Consider the following 27080-nt stretch of genomic DNA (forward strand, 5'->3'; position numbering starts at 1 on the left):
CCGGATCCGAGAGTCTCCGGAGCCACCACCGGTGTGTGAGGTGGAAATCGAGGCCCCGGCTTGTGGGCTTCTCCTAGGCCGCAATCCGCGGGAGTAGTAAAAACCACTCCCCGATTCCGCGGCTCGTACAGGGGTGCTGCAGGGGGGATAAGGGGGACAGGAGGGCCACTAAGGGTCAATATGAAGCCCTGAAATGGGCTATTTGATGAGATAGGAGCCCCGTTTTGCAGGAGCTCTTGTGATGCACCTCTGTCTCCTTCTGCAGCCAGGCCACGCCCCCTGAGACTATATTTCTAACTGGTGCCTATATGTCTGCAAAGCACTAATCCTAATAAAAAAGTACATATATAAAGAAATGAGGTCATACATATACAAAATGGAGTTACACATGGACAAAATGGCACCTAAAAAGTAGTTAAAAATATCCCCCCATACAAGCGTTGAAAGTAGGGTATGATATTTTGTGTTCTTGAATTCTTCTGAATAATTCTAGTAAAGAAGGAGGTATATGAGGTTGAAGTATGCGGTAATACTCCCCAGAGAAGCCATCGGGGCCGGGTGATTTACCATGAGGAAAGTTAGATATGACTGTATTAAGTTCCTCCATGGTAATGTTTCCCGCCAAAACATTCCTCTAATCTGAGGTTAGTTTTGGTAAGAACATTTCAGTAAAGAAAGTGTCCTGTAGTGCAAAAGCATCGCACAGCGGTGATGCTTTTGCATTTCAGGAGTAACTCCCGGCCAGCGCAGCTCCTGCGGCTGGCCGGGAGAACCAGTGGCTGTGTGTGACGTCACGCAGCCGCCGCGGCCCACCCCCCCAATGGTCCAGCCACGCCTGCATTGGCCGGACCGCTAAACGCCGCCGTCTAGCCCCCTCCCATGCAACGACCCGGCGATCGCTACAATACAACGGCCATAGGCCAGCCAGCATGCGCCGGCGCACTGTGGTGCAGGCGCATGCGCAGATCTGACCCGATCAATTCGCTGCGATAAACTGCAGCGAGCGATCGGGTCGGAATGACCCCCATGGCCAAAGTCTCCTCAGAAGGATTCAGCATGTATTGCAGAAATGAGTTCTGTACAGTTGTTTTGAGACTGCTGTATTTGGTAGTGGCCTCTTTTTTCTTTTGGGAAACATAACCAATGATGTGTCCCCACATTACTGCTTTGGAAGCTTCCCAGAAAAGGGCCAGGCGGTTCCAGTACATGGCCTTAAAAAGGAGCCAGGCGGAGGATTTGAGGGGATGCAAGCTGTTCCCCCTCCACACCCCCAACTCTGCTGCATCCTCTCCTCTCCCGGTCACTGGCATACATACAGCAGCTATCTCCATGTGCCTCACTCCCAGCGTCGCTGCTGCAGCCTGTGTGGGAGTCGGTGCTCAGCCTCTCCAGGGCTGGGTAAACCTTGGGAAAGTTTTGCAGTGTCCCAGCCAGTCAGCGGGCTGGGACTTCTATACCGGGCTGTGTATGGCCTCGCCCCACACGGCTGTCCTCCAATCACACACCAGGACAGGAGCTGTGAGTGTACACAGAGACACAGACACCGGAGGCAGCAGGCGCTGAGTTCCAGCGCTGACCACACACCCTGCTCCTCTGAGGATTATCAGAGCAGCAGCCCACTGCCCTCTCACACACCAGCCACCTCTGTGCATGGGAGATAACAGCCACTACAGTGAGTGAGAGCATATCTCGTGAGCCCATCCATAGGGATTGCATTATAGTATATATATATATATATATATATATATCGAGTACATCTAGAAGAAGAACATCTTTATAGAGCATCTATAGGGGGTACAACTACTAAATAGAGTAAATAATAAGATTTTAAACCTACCTGTAAATCTTTTTCTCCTAGTCCGTAGAGGATGCTGGGGACTCCGTAAGGACCATGGGGTACAGACGGGCTCCGCAGGAGACATGGGCACTCCAAAGACTTTAGGATAGAATGTGTGTGCACTGGCTGCTCCCTCTATGCCCCTCCTCCAGACCTCAGTTAGAGAAACTGTGCCCAGAGGAGACGGACAGTACGAGGAAAGGATTTTTGTTAATCTAAGGGCAAGATTCATACCAGCCCACACCATCCACACCGTATAACCTGCATGGGAAAGGGCCAGAGACACAGGGGCATGATCTGAGATAAGGATACCATGGATATCAACCTATTGTGTGGCCGTTATTAGGTCATCAGAGATGTAAAGTTTATCTATTCTGGAGAGAGAGCCGTGGGTCAGTGACAAGTGCTTATGGGTTCTGTCCGTCGGGTTCAGTAATCGCCAAGGGTCTAATAGGCTAATTTCATGCCTAAAGGCAGTAAGGTGGCGATGCTTTGTACCTATACTTCACGGAGGCGGGGGTATTTGTCCAGAGAGGGGTCCTCCACCATATTGAAATCCCCACCAAGTATTAGGGGGTAATTGTGTCAACTTTGTAATAGAGATGAGCGGGTTCGGTTCCTCGGAATCCGAACCCGCCCGAACTTCAGCTTTTTTTACACGGATCCGAACAACTCGGATCTTCCCGCCTTGCTCGGTTAACCCGAGCGCGCCCGAACGTCATCATGACGCTGTCGGATTCTCGCGAGGCTCGGATTCTATCGCGAGACTCGGATTCTATATAAGGAGCCGCGCGTCGCCGCCATTTTCACACGTGCATTGAGATTGATAGGGAGAGGACGTGGCTGGCGTCCTCTCCATTTAGATTAGAAGAGAGAGAGTGAGATTGAGACAGAGACACTTGATTTACTGGAGCTTAGGAGTACTAGAGAGAGAGTGCAGAGTTTACTAGTGACTGACCACTGACCAGTGACCACCAGTGCAGTTTTATTTAATATAATCCGTTCTCTGCCTGAAAAAAACGATACACAGTGACTCAGTCACATACCATATCTGTGCTCAGCCCAGTGTGCTGCATCATCTATGTATAATATCTGACTGTGCTCACACAGCTTAATTGTGGGGGAGACTGGGGAGCAGTTATAGGTTATAGCAGGAGCCAGGAGTACATACATATTATTAAAATTAAACAGTGCACACTTTTGCTGCAGGAGTGCCACTGCCAGTGTGACTGACCAGTGACCTGACCACACTGACCACCAGTATAGTATACTATATTGTGATTGCCTGAAAAAGTTAAACACTCGTCGTGTGACTTGTGTGGTGTTTTTTTATTCTATAAAAAACTCATTCTGCTGACAGACAGTGTCCAGCAGGTCCGTCATTATATAATATATACCTGTCCGGCTGCAGTAGTGATATATATATATTTTTTATATTATTATTTATCATCCAGTCGCAGCAGACACAGTACGGTAGTTCACGGCTGTAGCTACCTCTGTGTCGGCACTCGGCAGTCCATCCATAATTGTATACCACCTACCCGTGGTTTTTTTTTCTTTCTTCTTTATACATACTACATCTCATTATCATCCAGTCTATATTAGCAGCAGACACAGTACAGTACGGTAGTCCACGGCTGTAGCTACCTCTGTGTCGGCACTCGGCAGTCCATCCATAATTGTATACCACCTACACGTGGTTTTTTTTTCTTTCTTCTTTATACATACTACATCTCATTATCATCCAGTCTATATTAGCAGCAGACACAGTACAGTACGGTAGTCCATGGCTGTAGCTACCTCTGTGTCGGCACTCGGCAGTCCATCCATAATTGTATACCACCTACCCGTGGTTTTTTTTTCTTTCTTCTTTATACATACTACATCTCATTATCAACCAGTCTATATTAGCAGCAGACACAGTACAGTACGGTAGTCCACGGCTGTAGCTACCTCTGTGTCGGCACTCGGCAGTCCGTCCATAATTGTATACCACCTACCCGTGGTTTTTTTTTCTTTCTTCTTTATACATACTACATCTCATTATCATCCAGTCTATATTATCAGCAGACACAGTACAGTACGGTAGTCCACGGCTGTAGCTACCTCTGTGTCGGCACTCGGCAGTCCATCCATAATTGTATACCACCTACCCGTGGTTTTTTTTTTCTTCTTTATACATACTACATCTCATTATCATCCAGTCTATATTAGCAGCAGACACAGTACAGTACGGTAGTCCACGGCTGTAGCTACCTCTGTGTCGGCACTCGGCAGTCCATCCATAATTGTATACCACCTACCCGTGGTTTTTTTTTTTCTTTCTTCTTTATACATACTACATCTCATTATCAACCAGTCTATATTAGCAGCAGACACAGTACAGTATGGTAGTCCACGGCTGTAGCTACCTCTGTGTCGGCACTCGGCAGTCCGTCCATAATTGTATACCACCTACCCGTGGTTTTTTTTTTTTCTTCTTTATACATACTACATCTCATTATCATCCAGTCTATATTAGCAGCAGACACAGTACAGAACGGTAGTCCACGGCTGTAGCTACCTCTGTGTCGGCACTCGGCAGTCCATCCATAATTGTATACCACCTACCCGTGGTTTTTTTTTCTTTCTTCTTTATACATACTACATCTCATTATCAACCAGTCTATATTAGCAGCAGACACAGTACAGTACGGTAGTCCACGGCTGTAGCTACCTCTGTGTCGGCACTCGGCAGTCCATCCATAATTGTATACTAGTATCCATCCATCTCCATTGTTTACCTGAGGTGCCTTTTAGTTGTGCCTATTAAAATATGGAGAACAAAAATGTTGAGGTTCCAAAATTAGGGAAAGATCAAGATCCACTTCCACCTCGTGCTGAAGCTGCTGCCACTAGTCATGGCCGAGACGATGAAATGCCAGCAACGTCGTCTGCCAAGGCCGATGCCCAATGTCATAGTACAGAGCATGTCAAATCCAAAACACCAAATATCAGTAAAAAAAGGACTCCAAAACCTAAAATAAAATTGTCGGAGGAGAAGCGTAAACTTGCCAATATGCCATTTACCACACGGAGTGGCAAGGAACGGCTGAGGCCCTGGCCTATGTTCATGGCTAGTGGTTCAGCTTCACATGAGGATGGAAGCACTCAGCATCTCGCTAGAAAACTGAAAAGACTCAAGCTGGCAAAAGCACCGCAAAGAACTGTGCGTTCTTCGAAATCCCAAATCCACAAGGAGAGTCCAATTGTGTCGGTTGCGATGCCTGACCTTCCCAACACTGGACGTGAAGAGCATGCGCCTTCCACCATTTGCACGCCCCCTGCAAGTGCTGGAAGGAGCACCCGCAGTCCAGTTCCTGATAGTCAGATTGAAGATGTCAGTGTTGAAGTACACCAGGATGAGGAGGATATGGGTGTTGCTGGCGCTGGGGAGGAAATTGACAAGGAGGATTCTGATGGTGAGGTGGTTTGTTTAAGTCAGGCACCCGGGGAGACACCTGTTGTCCGTGGGAGGAATATGGCCGTTGACATGCCTGGTGAAAATACCAAAAAAATCAGCTCTTCGGTGTGGAAGTATTTCACCAGAAATGCGGACAACATTTGTCAAGCCGTGTGTTCCCTTTGTCAAGCTGTAATAAGTAGGGGTAAGGACGTTAACCACCTCGGAACATCCTCCCTTATACGTCACCTGCAGCGCATTCATAATAAGTCAGTGACAAGTTCAAAAACTTTGGCCGACAGCGGAAGCAGTCCACTGACCAGTAAATCCCTTCCTCTTGTAACCAAGCTCACGCAAACCACCCCACCAACTCCCTCAGTGTCAATTTCCTCCTTCCCCAGGAATGCCAATAGTCCTGCAGGCCATGTCACTGGCAATTCTGACGATTCCTCTCCTGCCTGGGATTCCTCCGATGCATCCTTGCGTGTAACGCCTACTGCTGCTGGCGCTGCTGTTGTTGCTGCTGGGAGTCGATGGTCATCCCAGAGGGGAAGTCGTAAGCCCACTTGTACTACTTCCAGTAAGCAATTGACTGTCCAACAGTCCTTTGCGAGAAAGATGAAATATCACAGCAGTCATCCTGCTGCAAAGCGGATAACTGAGGCCTTGACAACTATGTTGGTGTTAGACGTGCGTCCGGTATCCGCCGTTAGTTCACAGGGAACTAGACAATTTATTGAGGCAGTGTGCCCCCGTTACCAAATACCATCTAGGTTCCACTTCTCTAGGCAGGCGATACCGAGAATGTACACGGACGTCAGAAAAAGACTCACCAGTGTCCTAAAAAATGCAGTTGTACCCAATGTCCACTTAACCACGGACATGTGGACAAGTGGAGCAGGGCAGGGTCAGGACTATATGACTGTGACAGCCCACTGGGTAGATGTATGGACTCCCGCCGCAAGAACAGCAGCGGCGGCACCAGTAGCAGCATCTCGCAAACGCCAACTCTTTCCTAGGCAGGCTACGCTTTGTATCACCGCTTTCCAGAATACGCACACAGCTGAAAACCTCTTACGGCAACTGAGGAAGATCATCGCGGAATGGCTTACCCCAATTGGACTCTCCTGTGGATTTGTGGCATCGGACAACGCCAGCAATATTGTGTGTGCATTAAATATGGGCAAATTCCAGCACGTCCCATGTTTTGCACATACCTTGAATTTGGTGGTGCAGAATTTTTTTAAAAACGACAGGGGCGTGCAAGAGATGCTGTCGGTGGCCAGAAGAATTGCGGGACACTTTCGGCGTACAGGCACCACGTACAGAAGACTGGAGCACCACCAAAAACTACTGAACCTGCCCTGCCATCATCTGAAGCAAGAAGTGGTAACGAGGTGGAATTCAACCCTCTATATGCTTCAGAGGATGGAGGAGCAGCAAAAGGCCATTCAAGCCTATACAATTGAGCACGATATAGGAGGTGGAATGCACCTGTCTCAAGTGCAGTGGAGAATGATTTCAACGTTGTGCAAGGTTCTGATGCCCTTTGAACTTGCCACACGTGAAGTCAGTTCAGACACTGCCAGCCTGAGTCAGGTCATTCCCCTCATCAGGCTTTTGCAGAAGAAGCAGGAGACATTGAAGGAGGAGCTAACACGGAGCGATTCCGCTAGGCATGTGGGACTTGTGGATGGAGCCCTTAATTCGCTTAACAAGGATTCACGGGTGGTCAATCTGTTGAAATCAGAGCACTACATTTTGGCCACCGTGCTCGATCCTAGATTTAAAACCTACCTTGGATCTCTCTTTCCGGCAGACACAAGTCTGCTGGGGTTGAAAGACCTGCTGGTGAGAAAATTGTCAAGTCAAGCGGAACGCGACCTGTCAACATCTCCTCCTTCACATTCTCCCGCAACTGGGGGTGCGAGGAAAAGGCTCAGAATTCCGAGCCCACCCGCTGGCGGTGATGCAGGGCAGTCTGGAGCGACTGCTGATGCTGACATCTGGTCCGGACTGAAGGACCTGACAACGATTACGGACATGTCGTCTACTGTCACTGCATATGATTCTCTCAACATTGAAAGAATGGTGGAGGATTATATGAGTGACCGCATCCAAGTAGGCACGTCACACAGTCCGTACTTATACTGGCAGGAAAAAGAGGCAATTTGGAGGCCCTTGCACAAACTGGCTTTATTCTACCTAAGTTGCCCTCCCACAAGTGTGTACTCCGAAAGAGTGTTTAGTGCCGCCGCTCACCTTGTCAGCAATCGGCGTACGAGGTTACATCCAGAAAATGTGGAGAAGATGATGTTCATTAAAATGAATTATAATCAATTCCTCCGCGGAGACATTGACCAGCAGCAATTGCCTCCACAAAGTACACAGGGAGCTGAGATGGTGGATTCCAGTGGGGACGAATTGATAATCTGTGAGGAGGGGGATGTACACGGTGATATATCGGAGGATGATGATGAGGTGGACATCTTGCCTCTGTAGAGCCAGTTTGTGCAAGGAGAGATTAATTGCTTCTTTTTTGGGGGGGGTCCAAACCAACCCGTCATATCAGTCACAGTCGTGTGGCAGACCCTGTCACTGAAATGATGGGTTGGTTAAAGTGTGCATGTCCTGTTTTGTTTATACAACATAAGGGTGGGTGGGAGGGCCCAAGGACAATTCCATCTTGCACCTCTTTTTTCTTTTATTTTTCTTTGCGTCATGTGCTGTTTGGGGAGGGTTTTTTGGAAGGGACATCCTGCGTGACACTGCAGTGCCACTCCTAGATGGGCCCGGTGTTTGTGTCGGCCACTAGGGTCGCTTATCTTACTCACACAGTCAGCTACCTCATTGCGCCTCTTTTTTTCTTTGCGTCATGTGCTGTTTGGGGAGGGTTTTTTGGAAGGGACATCCTGCGTGACACTGCAGTGCCACTCCTAGATGGGCCCGGTGTTTGTGTCGGCCACTAGGGTCGCTTATCTTACTCACACAGTCAGCTACCTCATTGCGCCTCTTTTTTTCTTTGCGTCATGTGCTGTTTGGGGAGGGTTTTTTGGAAGGGACATCCTGCGTGACACTGCAGTGCCACTCCTAGATGGGCCCGGTGTTTGTGTCGGCCACTAGGGTCGCTTATCTTACTCACACAGTCAGCTACCTCATTGCGCCTCTTTTTTTCTTTGCGTCATGTGCTGTTTGGGGAGGGTTTTTTGGAAGGGACATCCTGCGTGACACTGCAGTGCCACTCCTAGATGGGCCCGGTGTTTGTGTCGGCCACTAGGGTCGCTTATCTTACTCACACAGTCAGCTACCTCATTGCGCCTCTTTTTTTCTTTGCGTCATGTGCTGTTTGGGGAGGGTTTTTTGGAAGGGACATCCTGCGTGACACTGCAGTGCCACTCCTAGATGGGCCCGGTGTTTGTGTCGGCCACTAGGGTCGCTTATCTTACTCACACAGTCAGCTACCTCATTGCGCCTCTTTTTTTCTTTGCGTCATGTGCTGTTTGGGGAGGGTTTTTTGGAAGGGACATCCTGCGTGACACTGCAGTGCCACTCCTAGATGTGCCCGGTGTTTGTGTCGGCCACTAGGGTCGCTTATCTTACTCACACAGTCAGCTACCTCATTGCGCCTCTTTTTTTCTTTGCGTCATGTGCTGTTTGGGGAGGGTTTTTTGGAAGGGACATCCTGCGTGACACTGCAGTGCCACTCCTAGATGGGCCCGGTGTTTGTGTCGGCCACTAGGGTCGCTTATCTTACTCACACAGTCAGCTACCTCATTGCGCCTCTTTTTTTCTTTGCGTCATGTGCTGTTTGGGGAGGGTTTTTTGGAAGGGACATCCTGCGTGACACTGCAGTGCCACTCCTAGATGGGCCCGGTGTTTGTGTCGGCCACTAGGGTCACTTATCTTACTCACACAGCGACCTCGGTGCAAATTTTAGGACTAAAAATAATATTGTGAGGTGTGAGGTATTCAGAATAGACTGAAAATGAGTGGAAATTATGGTTTTTGAGGTTAATAATACTTTGGGATCAAAATGACCCCCAAATTCTATGATTTAAGCTGTTTTTTAGGGTTTTTTGAAAAAAACACCCGAATCCAAAACACCCGAATCCGACAAAAAAAATTCAGTGAGGTTTTGCCAAAACGCGGTCGAACCCAAAACACGGCCGCGGAACCGAACCCAAAACCAAAACACAAAACCCGAAAAATTTCCGGCGCTCATCTCTACTTTGTAATAGATGCCTCAGGTTTTGAAGGAAATTGTGTGTGTTCAGATTTGGGGCATAGATATTGACAAGGGTATATTTGGTAAGGAATAATTCAACATCCGTGATGATGTTGAATCAGTTTGTGAAAGACCCTGATGGTCGTTACATCATTTTAAAAAGGATAGCTACACTCCGTCCCTTACGTCTGAAAGGGGCCGAGACGCACGTGCCTATCCAGGCAGCTTTCAGCGAGTTTTCTTCAGAGGAGATCCAATGTGTCTCTTGAAGGTATTCTATGTCGGGGTGAAAGCGTGTAAGGTGGGTGACAACTCTCTTGTGTTTAATAGGCGTATTTAGCCCACTAATGTTCCAGGATAGGATATGAATAGGATTCGGGGGGAAAGAGGTAACAGGATTAGGGGGAGGGGATGGCATTGCTACTCACCCTGTCTGAGGGGGAGATCAGGCTGCAGATGAGATTCAATGCATTGCAAGGGTGTTGAAAGAGTGCAATGGATACAAATTCTCCCAGGTTTCAGAGCATGAAAAAAGATCAATAAAATGAATACATATAATTTAAGGAAACAGAATGAAGACAACAAAGAGAACAAGAGTTTGTGATAAAACCGATTTGCGTGAAAATACCTAAAATCAAATTTTGTACCATTTTCCTAACCATCAAACTGAGTGTGGACACCATCTATTTTTAGAGGTGCGCAGCAGACAAAGTCCAAAATAACAAAATCAAATGAAGGCATGCTTCCAAGGACATAATGAACAAAATTTTTCCTGCCCATGAGGGGAGGTAACCCTTATCTAGGGATCAAACTCTGAGAGGTGCAATCAAGTTGGGGAGTGCGGAGGGGAGCGATGAGTCATGAGGCGAGCCTTCACCACCTCAGGGACCGTGAAAAATAACTGAGCGCCATTCACCAGAACTCTTAGCTTGGCTGAATATAGCAGGGCAAAACGGACATTGTTATTATGTAAGTGAGTGCAAACCTCAGAGAATTCCTTACGTTTCTGGGAGTACTGGAAGTTGGATCCACAAGTCTGGTAGAGCAAAGGGCAGCGCAGGATTTCTACCCTGCCTGAACAAATCCTGCGGGTCACTCAATGGAAACCTGCTACTACAGAGCCAGGTGAGGCGCTGTGAGTAGCGAGGAGGCAGAGAATCAATCGCAGGCACAGCGGTGGTCAATGTAGCCACTACACTTTCCCTGCGGGAGTCAGAAGCAAGGTGCCGTTCGCCCTGCAGTGTCTGCGTGGCAGGGAACTCCTTGCTGCAGGTGAAGGATCAGGTGCTATTGTGCGGATAGGGAGAGAGCCGCATCATCCAGGTGTCCCACCAGGGCGTCTAGCATGTGTAAGCCTTACTACTAAATACATCGCTGTTAAGGCCCAGAAAGAGGTCCCTGCAACTGGCATCGTGGTTCTGCTGCCAGCACAGTGACAGTAGAGGTATGTCTCAGGGCACCACCAGTCAGGTCCTTCGGATCCGGGGAACAGTGCAAGTCTGAGCAGGTTCTCAGTGGGTAGTAGGTGGCAAGAGCAGTCACAAGCCCGGAATAACAGCGTGGTTCTCCAAGGGCAAACAGCAGAGTGTGAGCACAAAAATAGTGTGAGGAAGGTGCTGCGGCGCGCCAGAGGCAAGATAGCAGATTCGCACTTTGGTGCTGAGGATTGCGGCCGGACTCCAGGAACAGACACTGGTGCTCCGAGCGTGGCGGTAATAGCTCCGAAAGTGGCACTATAGATTCCCCTCGTCCTCCACTTGATCTGGGGGGAGCCCGTGAAGATGAGTGCGGGGTAGGAGCAGAAACACGGAGACGCCGGGTCTGGAGCTATGTTAAAGCGCGGCCATCATGGATGTCCCTCCCACCGGAAGTCAAATACAGTTTATTTTATGTTTGTGAGAATTACTGTTATACTATTTCCAGCTCCCAGTACTTGCCTATGCTGTGCCCCAGCATCACATTGAGCAGGGGTGGGGAACCTTTTTTCTACCAAGGGCCATTTGAATATTTATAAAATCCTTCGGGGGCCATACAAAAATTATCAACTTAAAAATTACCCTGCCCCCCAGTAGTTATGCCCCTAAGTGGTACTTAGTGCGCACGCACCAAAAAATGGGTGTGGCCAATTAAAATGGGACGTGATACATATATGCCCCCAATAGTGCAGTGCCAGATACACATATGCCAGTGCAGTGCCAGATACACAAATGCCCCACAGTGCCAGATACACAAATGCCCCCACAGTGCCAGATACACAAATACCCCACAATGCCAGATACACAAATTCCCCAAAGTGACAGATACACAAATGCCCCCACAGTGCCAAATACACAAATGCCCCCACAGTGCCAGATACACAAATGCCCCCACAGTGCCAAATACACAAATGCCCTCACAGTGCCAGATACACAAATGCCCCCACAGTGCCAGATACACAAATGCCCCCACAGTGCCAGATACATAAATGCCTCCACAGTGCCAGATACACAAATGCCCCCCACATGCCCCCCAACCCCACTGTGCTGCTCACCACTGTCAGGGACCAGGCAAGGAGGAGAGCGTGGCTATGTCGGGCAACGGTGGCGGCATGTAGGACCTCAAAACAGCTGCTGGTTCGTGAGCCAATCAGAGGTCGCGGACCAGCAGCGGCGGCTCCTGATTTGCTGCCGATCCGCGAGCTCTCATTGGCTCTCAAACCAGCAGCTGTTTTGAGGTCCTACACCCTGCTGCCGCCAGACATAGCTGCGCTCTCCTCCCTGCCCTGACAACTGAGACACGCTGCCTCCGGACTGAGAGGCGGCATGTCTCGCTGACACACAGACAGCAGCAAAAGACGGCTTTGCGGGCCTTATACAGCCCGCGGGCCGGAGGTTGCCCACCCCTGACATAGAGCATGGCCTTACACTGCAGCCTGGGACTAAGCATTCCTGACTGCAGTAATGTTCCTTGTCTATGGCTATTACATTTACAGCTGGCGTCTCAGCGCTAGTTGGTCTATTCAAAAATACAGCAGCAACATAATTGGGGCGGATTGGGATGGAAAAACAGCCCAGGAAATTTATGGAAGCAGCCCTAATGGGGGTGCGGTCTAATGAAGGTTGGGGTCTGTTGAGGGGGCAGGATCCTTATTCATAGGGCCCGATTGTATGCAATTGCAGCCTTCCTTGTGCCTCTTGCTGCAGTTGTGTCTCAGACCAGGGGTGGATTGGGAACTAAAAGTGGCCCAGTAAGATTTTGTAGAAGTGGCCTGACTGGGGCAGCACAAGAGGTACAGTATAACATACCGTGTAGCCATGGCAGCATCACTGGATGGCAGTGTTGCTGTACTGCAGAGAAGGAATAACAATGAATGGTGACAATGCAGTGTAATAAATGTGGTGGACTGCCTGTCATGTGGTGGACTGCCTGTCATGTGGGGAATCTTCCTGGTGAGCCATATGGTCAATCAAGCCCTGAGCATTAAGGTTAACCCCTTCAGTGCCATGGCCAGCATCTTGGCAATGTGGCCTGGGTTTCTGGCTACAGCTTCTACTTAAAAAAAAAAGAAATAAAGATCCATCCACCCATAATTTATAACAAGCCTTAGGCGGACAATTGGCACCAGGGCTCGGTTCCCTAGGGGAGCCAGGGGAAGCAAAAAATCATGCAGATGCTCCTCCTAAATATACCTAGCACTAGTAGTGTGGTGGGCTTACATTTATTTAATAAAGATTACATCATTTGGTATGTGTATTGTATTTATTTTAATAATGAATTTTAAAGCCACACTACAAGAGCTAACACACCCTGGTGGCCAGTGCATGCTGGCACTTGAGGTTCAGCAAGGGTCAACATGTTCTGGCAGCTCCTAAAATTGGGAATGACAGGGCTACCTGGGACCTGTAGTGAACCAGGAAAGAACAACATTTATACTATTATTCTACTATTATTATTAACCCCAAGGGTAGGCCTGCATGATTCTTTTCAGGCCTAAACCCCCTAAAAAGTCCAGTCCTGGGGCAAACTGGCCTGGGGCTGGCAGGATTTAGTGGTGGAATCCCCACACTTTTGGTCTCCCCACTATGGTTCCACCAGCATGGCTGATCAAGACTAGTGCTGGTTAGTAGAAAATTGTCGATCCACTCAGGGGCGCTTTAAGAGAGAAAGAGGTCCATGTGCAGCCTCCTCCATTTGGGCCCCCCTCCTCTCTGCTGGCAGCGCTGAGAGTCTGAGCTCTAGAGGGCTCAGACTCTACTGCGCATGCGCAGATCTCCCTGGGAGAATGGCGGGGAGCGCATGCACAGAACTCCATGAAAATTAACACTGCACCTTTTTCACAGAGTTTAAACAGCGCTGCTGATGTTGACATGGGACTCTGGAGGGGTAAGTATTCCAAAAATGGGGGCACTGTGTGTGGTGTAGGCCACACACTGCACCTATTATAAATATGCCAGTGGAGCTACTGACTTTTCCACTACCAGCCTAGGCTCCAAGACATGGGACTCCACATCTTTTTTTTATTTTTCTTCCTTTTTCATGATTTCTTGCTCTTTTTAATTGTAGAAACAGCGGATTAACATCGGGTTTGTGGCGGAACAGTGAAGCAGGCATTAAAAACACTGTTAAAACTGATGCTTAGTGAATATCATATTTTACCACCCTAAAACCACTGGGGATTATCCCCTGTGTATCTAATAAAGATAATGGGTGGGATGTACTAAAAGCAAGATGAGGCCAAAAGTCATAAAAACTGCAATTTTCTGAGTTCTGGCCACAATCCCATATGTTCCAAGCTCCAGAATGCAATACTTTCCAGAGTTAAACCTAATAGGCAATACCATCTATAGATGGCATTGCCTAATAGAAGCCTACAGGTTTCTTTTTGCATTGTACACAGAAAGAGCTCTGCATGTGCAGAAGGATGCCCTGGTCATAAATCTGGAAGTCCTATAATTGCAAAGGATTGTAAGCACCATTCTACATACATATATACATACATACATACATACATACATACATACATACATGCTGAAAGTGGCGGGATGTATCGTATCCAAAATGCCCGTCCTACAAGTCCAATGTAAAAAGAAAAATATTGCTCTGAAGGTGCGGGAAACATGTTGAACAGGAACTTACTGTAGGAAATGCTCTCTCAACTAGTATTTCTGCAGATTTTCAAATTCAATGATTCAATTTGTGGATGAGTCACAAATCGAATTTTAAAAGATTTATTCACCTGAACAATTGACATTAAACTCTTTGGGGACTATTCAATTGTTTGAAAAGTCAGTTGGGTGTATGTTTTTTCCAATCTAATAGACAGGAAAAAACGGACACCCAACCGACTTTTCAAACAATTGAATATCCCCCTATGTAGTGGTGTTATTTCTATTTTATACATTCACTTCAGTCTTCCCTTTGCAATTCTCTGTGTGATGCACATGTGAATAAAATTTACCACTTTATCTGTGACACCGATGAGTTTTTATGGTCTCTTATTGCAGTAACAAAACAAAAACCGATCTATTGATGTCATTCATTTATCAATAAAATATCACCTGGCACACTGGGCCACACATGCTTTGTGAGACTTTGGACTTCTGTTCCACTAACAATAAAAATATGTACAAAAGTAGATATGAAGAAGATAAATAATATTTTAAGACCTATCAGAAATTGTTTTAGTTAAGCATACTTCCCAAATAGCTTTTCCTAATGGTTTTCTTCTTACCTCACTAACTGCTCTTTCTCTGTGTCTGCCTCCAGCACCACCTCACACCCTTCCATCCTTCCTGTTGGTGTCCCTCAGGGTTCTGTCCTTGGCCCCTTTCTGTTCTCCCTGTACACCTCTTCCCTGGGTGCGCTCATTAACTACTTTGGCCTTCAATACCACCTCTATGCTGATGACACACAACTCTACCTCTCATCTCCTGATCTGTCCCCCTCTGTCCTCTCTCAGGTTTCCAGCTGCCTCTCCGCAATCTCCTCCTGGATGTTTGAGCGCTCTCTAAAGCTCAACATGGACAAAACTGAACTCATCCTCTTCTCCCCATCCAGAGCAACACCCCCGACCAATATCTCTATCATTGTTGACAACAACACCACCATCTCCCCCGTTCCCCAACTCCGCTGCTCGGGTGTCACTCTTGAATCCTCCCTCTCCTTTGCACCCCACATCCAAGCTCTGGCACAATCCTGTGGGTTCCAGCTACGCAACATTGCTCGTATCAGGCCATTTCTCTCCCAGAGTGCAACGACTTGACTACTGCAATGTTCTCCTCACTGGCCTCGCTTGCTCCCATCTTGATCCCCTCCAGTTTGTCCTGAACTCCGCAGCTAGGCTTATCTTCCTCTCCCGCCGCACCACATCTGCCACTCCCCTTTGACAAAATCTACACTGGCTCCCTTTCCCCTACAGAATCCTCTTCAAACTCCTCACCCTCACATACAAAGCCATCTCTAATTACACTGCTCCCTACATCTCCAACCTCCTCTCCCTTCATACTCCCTCTCGCCCCCTACGGTCGACCAATGCCCTGGTCACTGCTTCCCATGCTCATGTTCAAGACTATGCCCGTGCTGCACCCCTTCAGTGGAATGCACTCCCCCGCTCTATTAAAATAGCTATTTTAATTCTACTGTTGGACCGCTGTGACCCTGCACCAGGACGTTGAAAGATCTATCCTGACTATATCCATCTAGGACTGATAGACTTCTGGGACTGGAGAACAGCGGGAATTCCATCTTGGGTGAACACCATACTGTGTGGTGAAACATGCATTGGGATAAATTTACTAAGGTGGGAGATTTTTAGAACTGGTGATGTTGCCATGGCAACCAATCAGATTCTACTTACCATTTATCTAGCTGCTTCTAGCAGATAATAGATATAATGTGATTGGTTGCCATGGGCAACATCACCAGTTCTAAAAATCTCCCACCTTAGTAAATTTACCCCATTGTTTTAATTGTTAAATGTGAGTGTAATTGTCTATTAAAGTCTGTTTATTTTATTCAGACTCTATTGCACTATATACATTTGTTTAAAGTTTCAGTACTACAGAGTAAGATCTCAGAATTAAGAAGAAACAACCATTTATGTGGATGATATGCGAAATATATTCTTTTCCCATGTGAGTGGAACCAATAAAAGGGATTGATAAGGCTGAATACCATCTGGTGTTGCACTATTTGTTCTTCTGCTTCTATTTTATAGATTTACGGATCTTCTTCCTAAAAGGATGTATTTTAATGAGTATTATTTATGAAATTGTACATAATGGGGGTAATTCCAAGTTGATCGCAGCAGGACTTTTTTAGCAATTGGGCAAAACCATGTGCACTGCAGGGAGGGCAGATATAACATGTGCAAAGAGAGTAAGATTTGGGTGGGTTATTTTGTTTCTGTGCAGGGTAAAAACTGGCTGCTTTATTTTTACACTGCAATTTTGATTGTAGATTGAGCTCACCACACCCAAATCTAACTCTCTCTGCACATGTTATATCTGCCTCCCCTGCAGTGCACATGGTTTTGCCCAATTGCTAACAAAGTTCCTGCTGCGATCAACTCAGAATTACCCCCAATGTTTTTATGACTTGTGGTACCACACATTTTTTTTAAGAGGTGTTAAATATTCATGGTAGCGCCACATGTTCTCTCTACTTGGGTGAAATTTGTGTCTTTAGAATCTTGGTGGAGGATTCTTTTGAAAGAACATAGGCTGCCACTGTAATTGGTGAATCGCAGTTTGGAATATTTCTTATTTTTTCGTTTTTGCTTGCATACTGCCATCATGCTACCTCCCGCTTGCTTGCACCTCTTGTCATCTGTCTGTCGACCCTTCCCACTAGATTATTAGCTCTCCAGAGCAGGGCCCTCTTTCCTCTTGTTATCTAAGCCCTCGTCTCAACACATTTCACTTGCAGCTCTCCCCTACTCAACGACCATCTTTACCCGCTTTTTCTCCTGCTGGTAAAGGCTCATCTCCATCTATGGCCACCAGCCCCTAGTAGTAGGATGATCACTCCCTCACTACTTACATCTTAGCTGTATTATGTCTTGAGAACGTGTGGTGCTCTGTTACCTGTACTCTATTTCTGTTATTTATTTACTGTAATGCTATGTTTTGTCTCCCTGTACTGTCCTTTGTACGGCGCTGCGGAACACTTGTGGCGCCTTATAAATAAAATGTAATAATAATAATAATACTGGAAAGGCATGGGGATGCTATCATAGGGAAATCTCACTGCTGGAAGGTTGCCACCATAGCCCCTTGATATTTTGAACAAAGCAAAAATAAACATCTTCAGCAAAAACACCTGCTTTCACCAGCAATAGGACTACTATACCAGGGCACTTCAACAACCTGGGCATTCCCAGACTCAGTGCATGTGACATCGCCATATTGAGGCCTTGAACAGGTAGCTGGGAACTAGCATGATCTAAGGACATGTCTGGCACTTTTCTAGACAGCTGTGTACTCTTTCAGACACCCCCAAGCTGGGCACAAGTTACACCCTCTCGGTATGGACCTGTAGATTAGGCATACTGGTTTAGGCAATTTGAAATTGAGGTACAAAAGGAAAATTTATGGTAGAGTACCAACAGGGGCGCAGAGTGGGGGGGCAGATACTAATTTCTCCTAGGTCCGGTCAAGATGGAGGGCCCCTGAAAGAGCTAAGCCTGGACCCAGCTTTAAGGGGGGCAAATATCCACCAGTGAGGCTGCCAGTACCCCCTTGTGCAGCCTCTGATGCCCCCTGTGCAGCCTCTTAAAAATGTTTAGGGGGCGTGGCCACACCTCACCAGATTTCATCATGCATCCTTTAGTACCCAGGCCTGTGGCCACTCTCAGCAGCCCTGAGTACTAACAGGACAGAATTAGTTGACAAGAGGTTAATCAGAATAGTTATCAGTCAGTTTGAAGTCTAGAATCTGCTGGCCTGATAAGTGAGATTCAAAAACTAGGATGAGTTGTCACCCAGACCAGAGGTCAGAACTAAAATATCAATCAGAAACAATTAATGACAGACAGAAATTAAAATTGGTGATATATAGCCAGATATAAAGGGGGAAAGTTAGGGGATTAGTCCAGAAAACGCCATAATATAGTACTTGGTAATGGAGTGACTATTTCAGATCAGTGATGATGTCATCTAACCCGGAAGCAGAGTCTTCCTCCCTGAAGTGCGTCAGTCCCCCAGGACCTTTGCAGTATCCCAGTACATCATCCAGGAAGGACCCCCCTCAGAGTGTCCCCAAGGCCGGCTCCAGGAAGGTCCGCCACAGAGTGTCTATGAGGTATACTCAAAGAAGGACTCCCACATATCGTCCTCGGTGCCTGCTCCATGAAGCCAAGCAGTGCCCAAGGACCCCATGCAGAGTGTCCCCGCGCTGGGGGACAAAATCCAGAAGAATCCCATATCCAAAATGCTTCTCACCCCAAGCATTTCGGATATTGAAGACTCAACCTGTATTAGCTTGGGACTAAAACCTTCATGTTATGATCATATCTACAAATATTCAGATGCCACAGGATCTATCAGCATGAAAAAAAAATCTAGATCTAGGGCAAGTAAATCCAACAGGACTATGACTAGGGAGCTGAAGGTAGGATACACTAGAAATAACTATTTTGTTCAACATAGAATGTAAAATGCAAAATTGCAGGTAAGACTAGGACTAGAGAAATCAGTAATATTTATCATGATATCACTAACAATAAACAAGGCAAAATGGCATATTTATTAAAATTATTTTTATTAAAATAGTGTGAAAAAAGGCGTTTTTCACATACTTTTCACATTATTTTAGCATGATCTAAATGTACTAATGGGCAGTTGAAGGAGATTTCACTAAATTCTCCTCCAAGCCATTAAATTTGCATTTTTTTAGTAGCAACCAGATCACATTTCTCATATGCAATCTGACGGAATTTACAAAAAAAAAAAAAAAAAAATCCAGAGGGAGCCCTGTGATAATAATTATATCTTCAGATAGTGTTGTCCTTCCTTCTCTCCATTTCCCTGACTCCTGCACAGCCTTCCCTGCTTGCTGGCAGTGAAGGCTGAGCTCAGAGGCACTGCTTGTGATTAGCCATGTGTGTCTGATAGACACACATGGCTGATCACTGTGTAAAAAAAAAAAGTTATTAAAAAAAGGGAATACTTACTCTGTTCCCAGGTGTCGGTGATTGGTGATCCGGTGAGCGCAGCTGGTCATCTGATCGCTGTGCTCCTACTGTGACTCCCAGAGCAGTAAAGTGATGCTGTGAAGATGGCATCTTACTTTACAGGACCGGGAGTCACATCTGAGCGCAGGATCAGATGACTGGCTGTCATCCCGGATCAAAGATCACTGGTTCTGGCTGCAGGTAAACGCGAGTGGAGGGGGATCATGGGAGGTAGCCGGCGGCGATTGCGTGGCCACATGTTCAAGGTATTTTTCACAAAAAAGCCCTAAGCAGTTCAGCGAGAGGATTCTCAGGGACAAATGTTTTTCACAAGCTCTATCCCTGTATGTGGTAATTGATACATCAAAAAGACTGCAAATGCAGATGCACTCTCTATGAGACTGCTAATCAAAATAATTATAACGAACTTTAACACAGAGCAAAATTGAGGTGCTTTGCATAATTTGCAGCCAAAAATATGGGCCCACCAACTGCTACCAGGTGACCTCATCTAGTGAGTCCCTAACACTAAGGTTAAAGTCCAATTCATGGGAGCCCCCAGGCCAGCACAAGCCATCTGCTCCAAAGCATAACGCTAGTGACAGATTTAAGTGTTAAAAGTGTTACATAAGTAAAAAAAAACAGTAGCTATGTGTTAAGAGTGTTACATAAATTGGATGTAAATATTAGAAAGTTAAAAAGTGTTACATTGGTAGAAAAATAATAAGATGGTAAAAAAGTGCTAGACTTTGTTACAATACGATGCCACCAAAAGCAGCCAGGCCATAGCAACCCAGGGGACCTTGCAACCCAAACTCATCCCTCAAACTGACAAATCGGATACATTTATTCAGTACTTACCAATCATTGTGCGTTTCCCAATATGCAACCTGTAAATGCCAGAGATTAATGCAAACTAAAAACACCCTTCGCCTGGTGGTAAGGGGTGCCAATATAAGCTGAAGGAGTTTCTGCCTTCAAGTGAACACCCATGCGCAATATAGAATATATGGGGGGGCTTGGACTGCACTCCCTAATTCTAAATACCATAAGAGTTTTTAGGACCCGGGCGACTTTCTGCGCATGTACCGTGGAGGGTGCTGGGAGGGATCCGATGAACCAGTAACATTCTGATATTTTTGGATGCTTTATATAGGCCTGAGTCTGCAGAGTGGAATGGGCAATGAGTTACAAATGGAATACTTTATCAGCCAGGAGTTAAGGCCAGTACACACGGGCAGAAACTTGTGCTAAGCGATCTATCACAGACCGCCCAGCACACATCTCCCCCCTGCTCAGCACACAGCGCAATGTGTGCTGAGCGAGGGGGGGGGGGGGGGGGAGGACGGTGGGGCGCTCCTTTCACCCAGCGGTGAAATGAATGATGTACTAGATTGTCCCTGTAATAATACTTGTGGTTCCTAATAGACAAACCAAGTAGATAATATAAAGATATATGCTATTAGCAACAAAAAAAACACACACAAAAAACAAGTTTTTCAAGTTTTTATTAGATTCCGCCACCAAAATGAGGTGGACTGAAATTGACGAAATGACTGTCGAAAAGCACTGTTGTCGAATCGACATTCTTCAATTGAATATACTTTTGTCGAAAAGCCGCATTTTTACCATTGCAGGCACGTCGAACTTGACAACTGTCGAATTTCAAAAAGTCGAATCTGAAACGGCCGTTTTTTTGTCGAAAAGTACTGTATTGCATTGTCAAATTTTTTTTTGTGTCGAAAATGCCCCGTTTTTCGACATTTGCGGCAATTCGACCGCAATTGCATATACCCCTATAAGAGAGCACACAGCCTATAAAACAATGTTACTGTTGGAAAGTACATAAATATCAATCTAATGAACCAAATAATTACAAAGTATGAAGAGTAGGGATCGTGAATCATAAAATTACATGACACTGATGTCTGATTATTTTTTAAATAAATGTAAATGGAAAAAGTTCTGTATTAGATGAAAAGATGTTTTGCTCTTTTTCAAAAAGAAAGAAATGATAGCAGCGCTGAATTCAATTAATTACTAAAAAATGAGATGGATTGGATGAAAACAGATTAAAATATTTATTAATAACTCTGATTATTAACCAATTAAAAGTCAATATGATCACCGACAGAATTAATGAACCAGGAATGTCCGTTCCTTTTAAATAACTGGACACCAGTTTAGGTAGAATATATAGGCTTAGGAGCTAATTGCACAGTCCCAAAAGGATTATTACCGCTTCTTGTGCCGCTGGAGGCAGAAATGTCCCATAGAAGATCCTTCAGTTGGGAGTTGGTAACGTATTCTCAATCCTCACCAGTATGCGGAGCTTGGCTTGCGGAAGGGTCCTTGATATGCCTATTTAAATCCACCAAATTGTAGACTCTGGACGTCCAGTATGGTCCGGGCACTGATTCAGCAACAAATCGACGGTGATCAGGATGGCACCTGACGCGTTTCGCTGCAGGTCCTGCAGCTTTTTCAAAGGTGATCTGTCTTGTGTGGAGGCAGAGTATTTATACCTGTGGTGATCATTGATCAATCCACACCTGTTCTCCCAATCCATCTCAATTAGCTATAATTTTCATAAAAACACTTAATAATTCATATCTTTAACACCTCAATTTAATAAATGTTAGACTCAGCAGGGCAAAAAACCTTTTTAAATCTTCCTAATTCAGAAAAAAACAATTTAAAATATTATCCTTCATATTTTACTTCCAGGTAAATAACCATGTGACCATAATGTGTATGTTGTTGCTAAGCAACTGCACAATTGCTTCCGGGTTATGTGGACACTTTATTTCCTGTTTTATATCGTATAAATAGAAATGACATCCACTAACACTTAAATGTATCGTTAATGGATTCAGCAATAAACACAATTACAGCTCTAATTCATGGTTTATATGAAGATACAGACAAATCGATACATATATCTTCAATCTGCAGGAGCATTTCCAGAATAGCTTTTATAATGCTGAAAAGAGTGATTTGGGCTTATTCCACAATGAGAATACCCCCCCCCCCCCCCTAAACCTACCCTTAAAGATGATAATACAGTCCCACATATAATTGGTGTTAGACTAACAAGATCTCTTATAGCCTAATTCGCACTTAGTGCCTAATGGGGAAGAAAACAAACCCCCTTTGTTTATTTTCCATTACTCTTTTAACCGTTAAGTGGTGTAAAATGATCGGGATGTATCAGATGACTGTATTTAATTCTACTGAGTCATTCAATCCCTCAGGGTGAATACTATTCATCCTAAACATCCACATGACTTCTTGTTTGCATAACTTCCGAAATCTATCCCCCCCCCCTAAGGGTTCTGGGAATAAATTTGAGACCCACCAATTTGAGGCAGGTTGGATCCCCCTGATGACACTCACTGTAATGTTTAGATACACTATGTGTTTGGATTTTGTGGAGCATATTTCTACGATGCTCTAAAAATCTTGTCTTAAGAGTACGGGTGGTTCGGCCTACGTATTTCTTTCTGCATCCACATGTTAGTAAATAAATGACATACGATGTTTTGCAATTTATATAGCTCTTAATTTCATAGAATTTATCACTTAGGTCATCTATCAATACTCGAGTTGTTTTATTTTGAATATAATTACAAGTGATGCATCTGTTTCTACCACATTTATAGCACCCCTTGATCTTATTTTGTGGTTTTAACCACTCACAGCCTCCTATGGCGCCTTTTATAGGTTCTTTAGGGATTTTTAAGCAACTTGGGGCCAAAAGGTTTTTTAGAGATTTATTTTTACGAAAAATAAAACGTGGGTTCTGTGGTAAGCATGAAGAGAGTGTTAATTTTACTAGGTTTCTCTGTGTGTGCATACCTGAAATGAGGTCAGCTGAAGCCAGGTGAAAATTAAACAAGGTTTATTGTAGAAAAGAACCAGCAAAATATCAGCATACAGAAACTGGATCCTTGATTAACACGGAATAGAACACAATATTGCCAGATAATTGTAATGGCTTGTAATAGAAACAGGGAGGAAGGTTATGCTTGAGTATTGGTATAGTCCAGGTTAATTACAGAGGTGAAATGAACATAAAGAAATCCGGGTTCAAACCAAGCAGGGGGAAAAATAACATACCAAAACGTAGTAATCAGGCAGGGGTGGAAACAGACTGCAAATAATAATACAGGAATGCAGATGTTGATCCAGCAGGGTTAGAAGTCTTGTAGCAAGGCATATGTAACAGCAAACTGCAGGAAATGTCTCCAAGATGTAGGTATGGCAGAAGCAGGACAGGATAACTGGAGAGAGCCTAGTCACACTCCAGACGGAACCACAATGATCTGCACATGAATACTGGTGAGCTGGAGCTAAATAGCAGTACAAGGTGTTGGCCACAGCTGCTCACAATCAGGTAATCAACCTGCAGGGACAGAGTGTGCAACTGCCATTCAGACCTAAGGCAGCAAGTGAGACCCCTAGAGGCAGGAATGAGACAATGCAGGGCAACACAAACACACAGACATTCCTAACATTATCCCCCCCTTAAACAGGCGGATTCCAGACGCCTAAAAGTTCACCTTCTCTTCTTTTTTCCTCTCCTCTTCTTGGGTTACCTAGACCTATTTGAAGGTGTCACAAAGACACTACTCGGCAGTACAGGTCCATCAATTATAAGTCTAGGATCCTCCAGAAGCTCGCTCTCAGAATCAGAGCCACAACCCAATGGCAGTAGTGACCCCTTATTTTCTTGAATCGTATCAAGAGCGGATGGTAAATTTGTAGAGGCCAAACTTGCCGAGCAATCTGCGTGAATACCTAAAGATATGTGCCCACAGTGCAAAGGCAGGTTCTCAGATGGGCACACTTTAACAGATTCATCCAGGAGAGCGAGGACAGTTGGTGAACTGAATCTTTCGGACACTGCCTTGAGGAAAGCAGGCAAATCTTGTAAAACTGGATCTTCTGCATCTATAAGACCATTTACCCACTTCAAGGCCCTCCCTCTGAACCTCATACATATGTTAGCAATGATATCAATAGGGGAAAAGTCATCAAAACTCAGATAGTACTTGAAGAGAGCTATACACTGAGAGATATCTCCATCAAAGTAAGGCAGTTCCTCAACGACTTGGCTGTCCGAATTAGGTGTTACATCAGAGAGGAAAGATAACCGTGGCCTCTCAGACAATATGGACTCTTCTTGGACCTTAGACAGGGAAGTCTCAGTTGGCCCCAGCTGGGCAGACACCTCGGGCAAATCTTGGATCTCGGGCACTGGGGCAGTGGCCTTATTCTCAGGATCGGCAAGACATGAAGACTTATTAACAGAAACCGTTAGTTTAACTTTATGGACTGGAACCGACAGACTTTGACTGGACATAGATATGATAATGTTTGAATCTTTTGATGACTTTGGACAGTCTGATTTTGGGGTGAATCTTTGTCGTACTGCTTTTATGAAGGCTGGAAGATCAGTGAGCAATGGATCTTTGGACTTGATGAAGGGCTCAACCCAGTCCAAAGCTTCCCCTCTGAAGGATCTGATGAAAAAATTAACTGCATTGACTGGAGTGATATTGATTGATGGATCCGATTCGACGTATATGAGGTACTGACGAGCCAGGGCACGGAATTGAGCAAGATCTCCTTCAAAGACAATACTGCATGGAGTTTTTAATTGGAGATCTTTCTTGGTACTGGTACTTGCACCAGACGCCCTTTCTAGGGTTGCAAGATCAGATGCCCCACCAGGGACTTCAGAATTGGGCATGAAAGGTGGAACCCCGCTTGGAACTTCAGGGTTTGATGACCCTTTTGGTGCCAGGCCATCAACTATCCTTTCTGGAATCTGGACAGGCAGAGCCCCCTCCTGGGGCTGGACAGGCAGAGCCCCCTCCTGGGGCTGGACAGGCAGAGCCCCCTCCTGGGGCTGGATAGGCAGAGCCCCCTCCTGGGGCTGGACAGGCCTTGGCAGGACCTCTGGCAAGGCGGACACCTCTCGGACCTCTGGCAAGGCGGACACCTCTCGGACCTCTGGCAAGGCGGACACCTCTCGGACCTCTGGCAAGGCGGACACCTCTCGGACCTCTGGCAAGGCGGACACCTCACGGACCTCTGGCAAGGCAGACACCTCACGGACCTCTGGCATGGCAGACTTGGATGAATAAGTGACCCTGAAAGACAAAATAACATTTGGACTGACCATTGACACGGCAGTCCTTATTTGCCCAATAGACGGAAAAACAGGGTCCTCATGCCGTGAGGCAAGGGCAGACAGGTCCTCATGCCGTGAGGCAAGGGCAGACAGGTCCTCATGCCGTGAGGCAAGGGCAACAGGGACCTCATGCCGTGAGGCAAGGGCAACAGGGACCTCATGCCGTGAGGCAAGGGCAACAGGGACCTCATGCCATGAGGCAAGGGCAACAGGGACCTCATGCCCAAAGGCAAGGGCAGCAGGGCCGGACACCCCTCCTGGGGTCGCTGGGCCGGACACCCCTCCTGGGGTCGCTGGGCCGGACACCCCTTCTGGGGTCGCTTGGCCGGACACCCCTCCTGGGGTCGCTTGGCCGGACACCCCTCCTGGGGTCGCTTGGCTGGACACCTCTCCTGGAGACGCTTGGCCGGACACCCCTCCTGGGGTCGCTTGGCCGGACACCCCTCCTGGGGTCGCTTGGCCGGACACCACTCCTGGGGTCGCTTGGCCGGACACCCCTCCTGGGGTCGCTTGGCCGGACACCCCTCCTGGGATCGCTTGGCTGGACACCTCTCCTGGGGTCGCTTGGCCGGACACCCCTCCTGGGATCGCTTGGCCGGACACCTCTCCTGGGGTCGCTTGGCTGGACACCTCTCCTGGGGTCGCTTGGCCGGACACCCCTCCTTTTGAAATTTGAGCACCACAGTGGCATAACTGAGCAGAATTAGGCACTATGGCAGAATGAGGAAAGCTCTTTTTAGGTTTGCGAGCAGGACATAATTGAATAAAATATCCAGACCTGCCGCAATAAAAACAAAGTTTTTTATCCCTTCTATGTCTTTTTTCTTCCTCAGAGAGGCTGGGTCGTGGAAAGCTCCAGAACTTGCCTTTGCTTGGGATTGGAAAACAGCGGCCAGAATTGAGAGCACCAGACTCATCTTTTCCCCTTTTCCCCTGCGTCTCCTTAAAGGGAACTGGTAATCTTATTGAATATTCAGGCAGAGCAGACAGTATCTCTGAAGACAGGGTTTGAATATTCTCCAGTTTCTCTCTGAAATCCACAAGCAATGTAGAACCCACGAACGGCATAAACTCGAGAGGCAGGGAATTTTTCTGAAATGAAGCCATTTTATGAAATTCAGCTATACCTCAAACTCCTGCACACGTTTATTTGGGCAGATCATTCTGTTAGGATTACTAGGTTTCTCTGTGTGTGCATACCTGAAATGAGGTCAGCTGAAGCCAGGT

This window comes from Pseudophryne corroboree, chromosome 2, assembly GCF_028390025.1.
Source record: "Pseudophryne corroboree isolate aPseCor3 chromosome 2, aPseCor3.hap2, whole genome shotgun sequence".
Taxonomy (NCBI): domain Eukaryota; kingdom Metazoa; phylum Chordata; class Amphibia; order Anura; family Myobatrachidae; genus Pseudophryne; species Pseudophryne corroboree.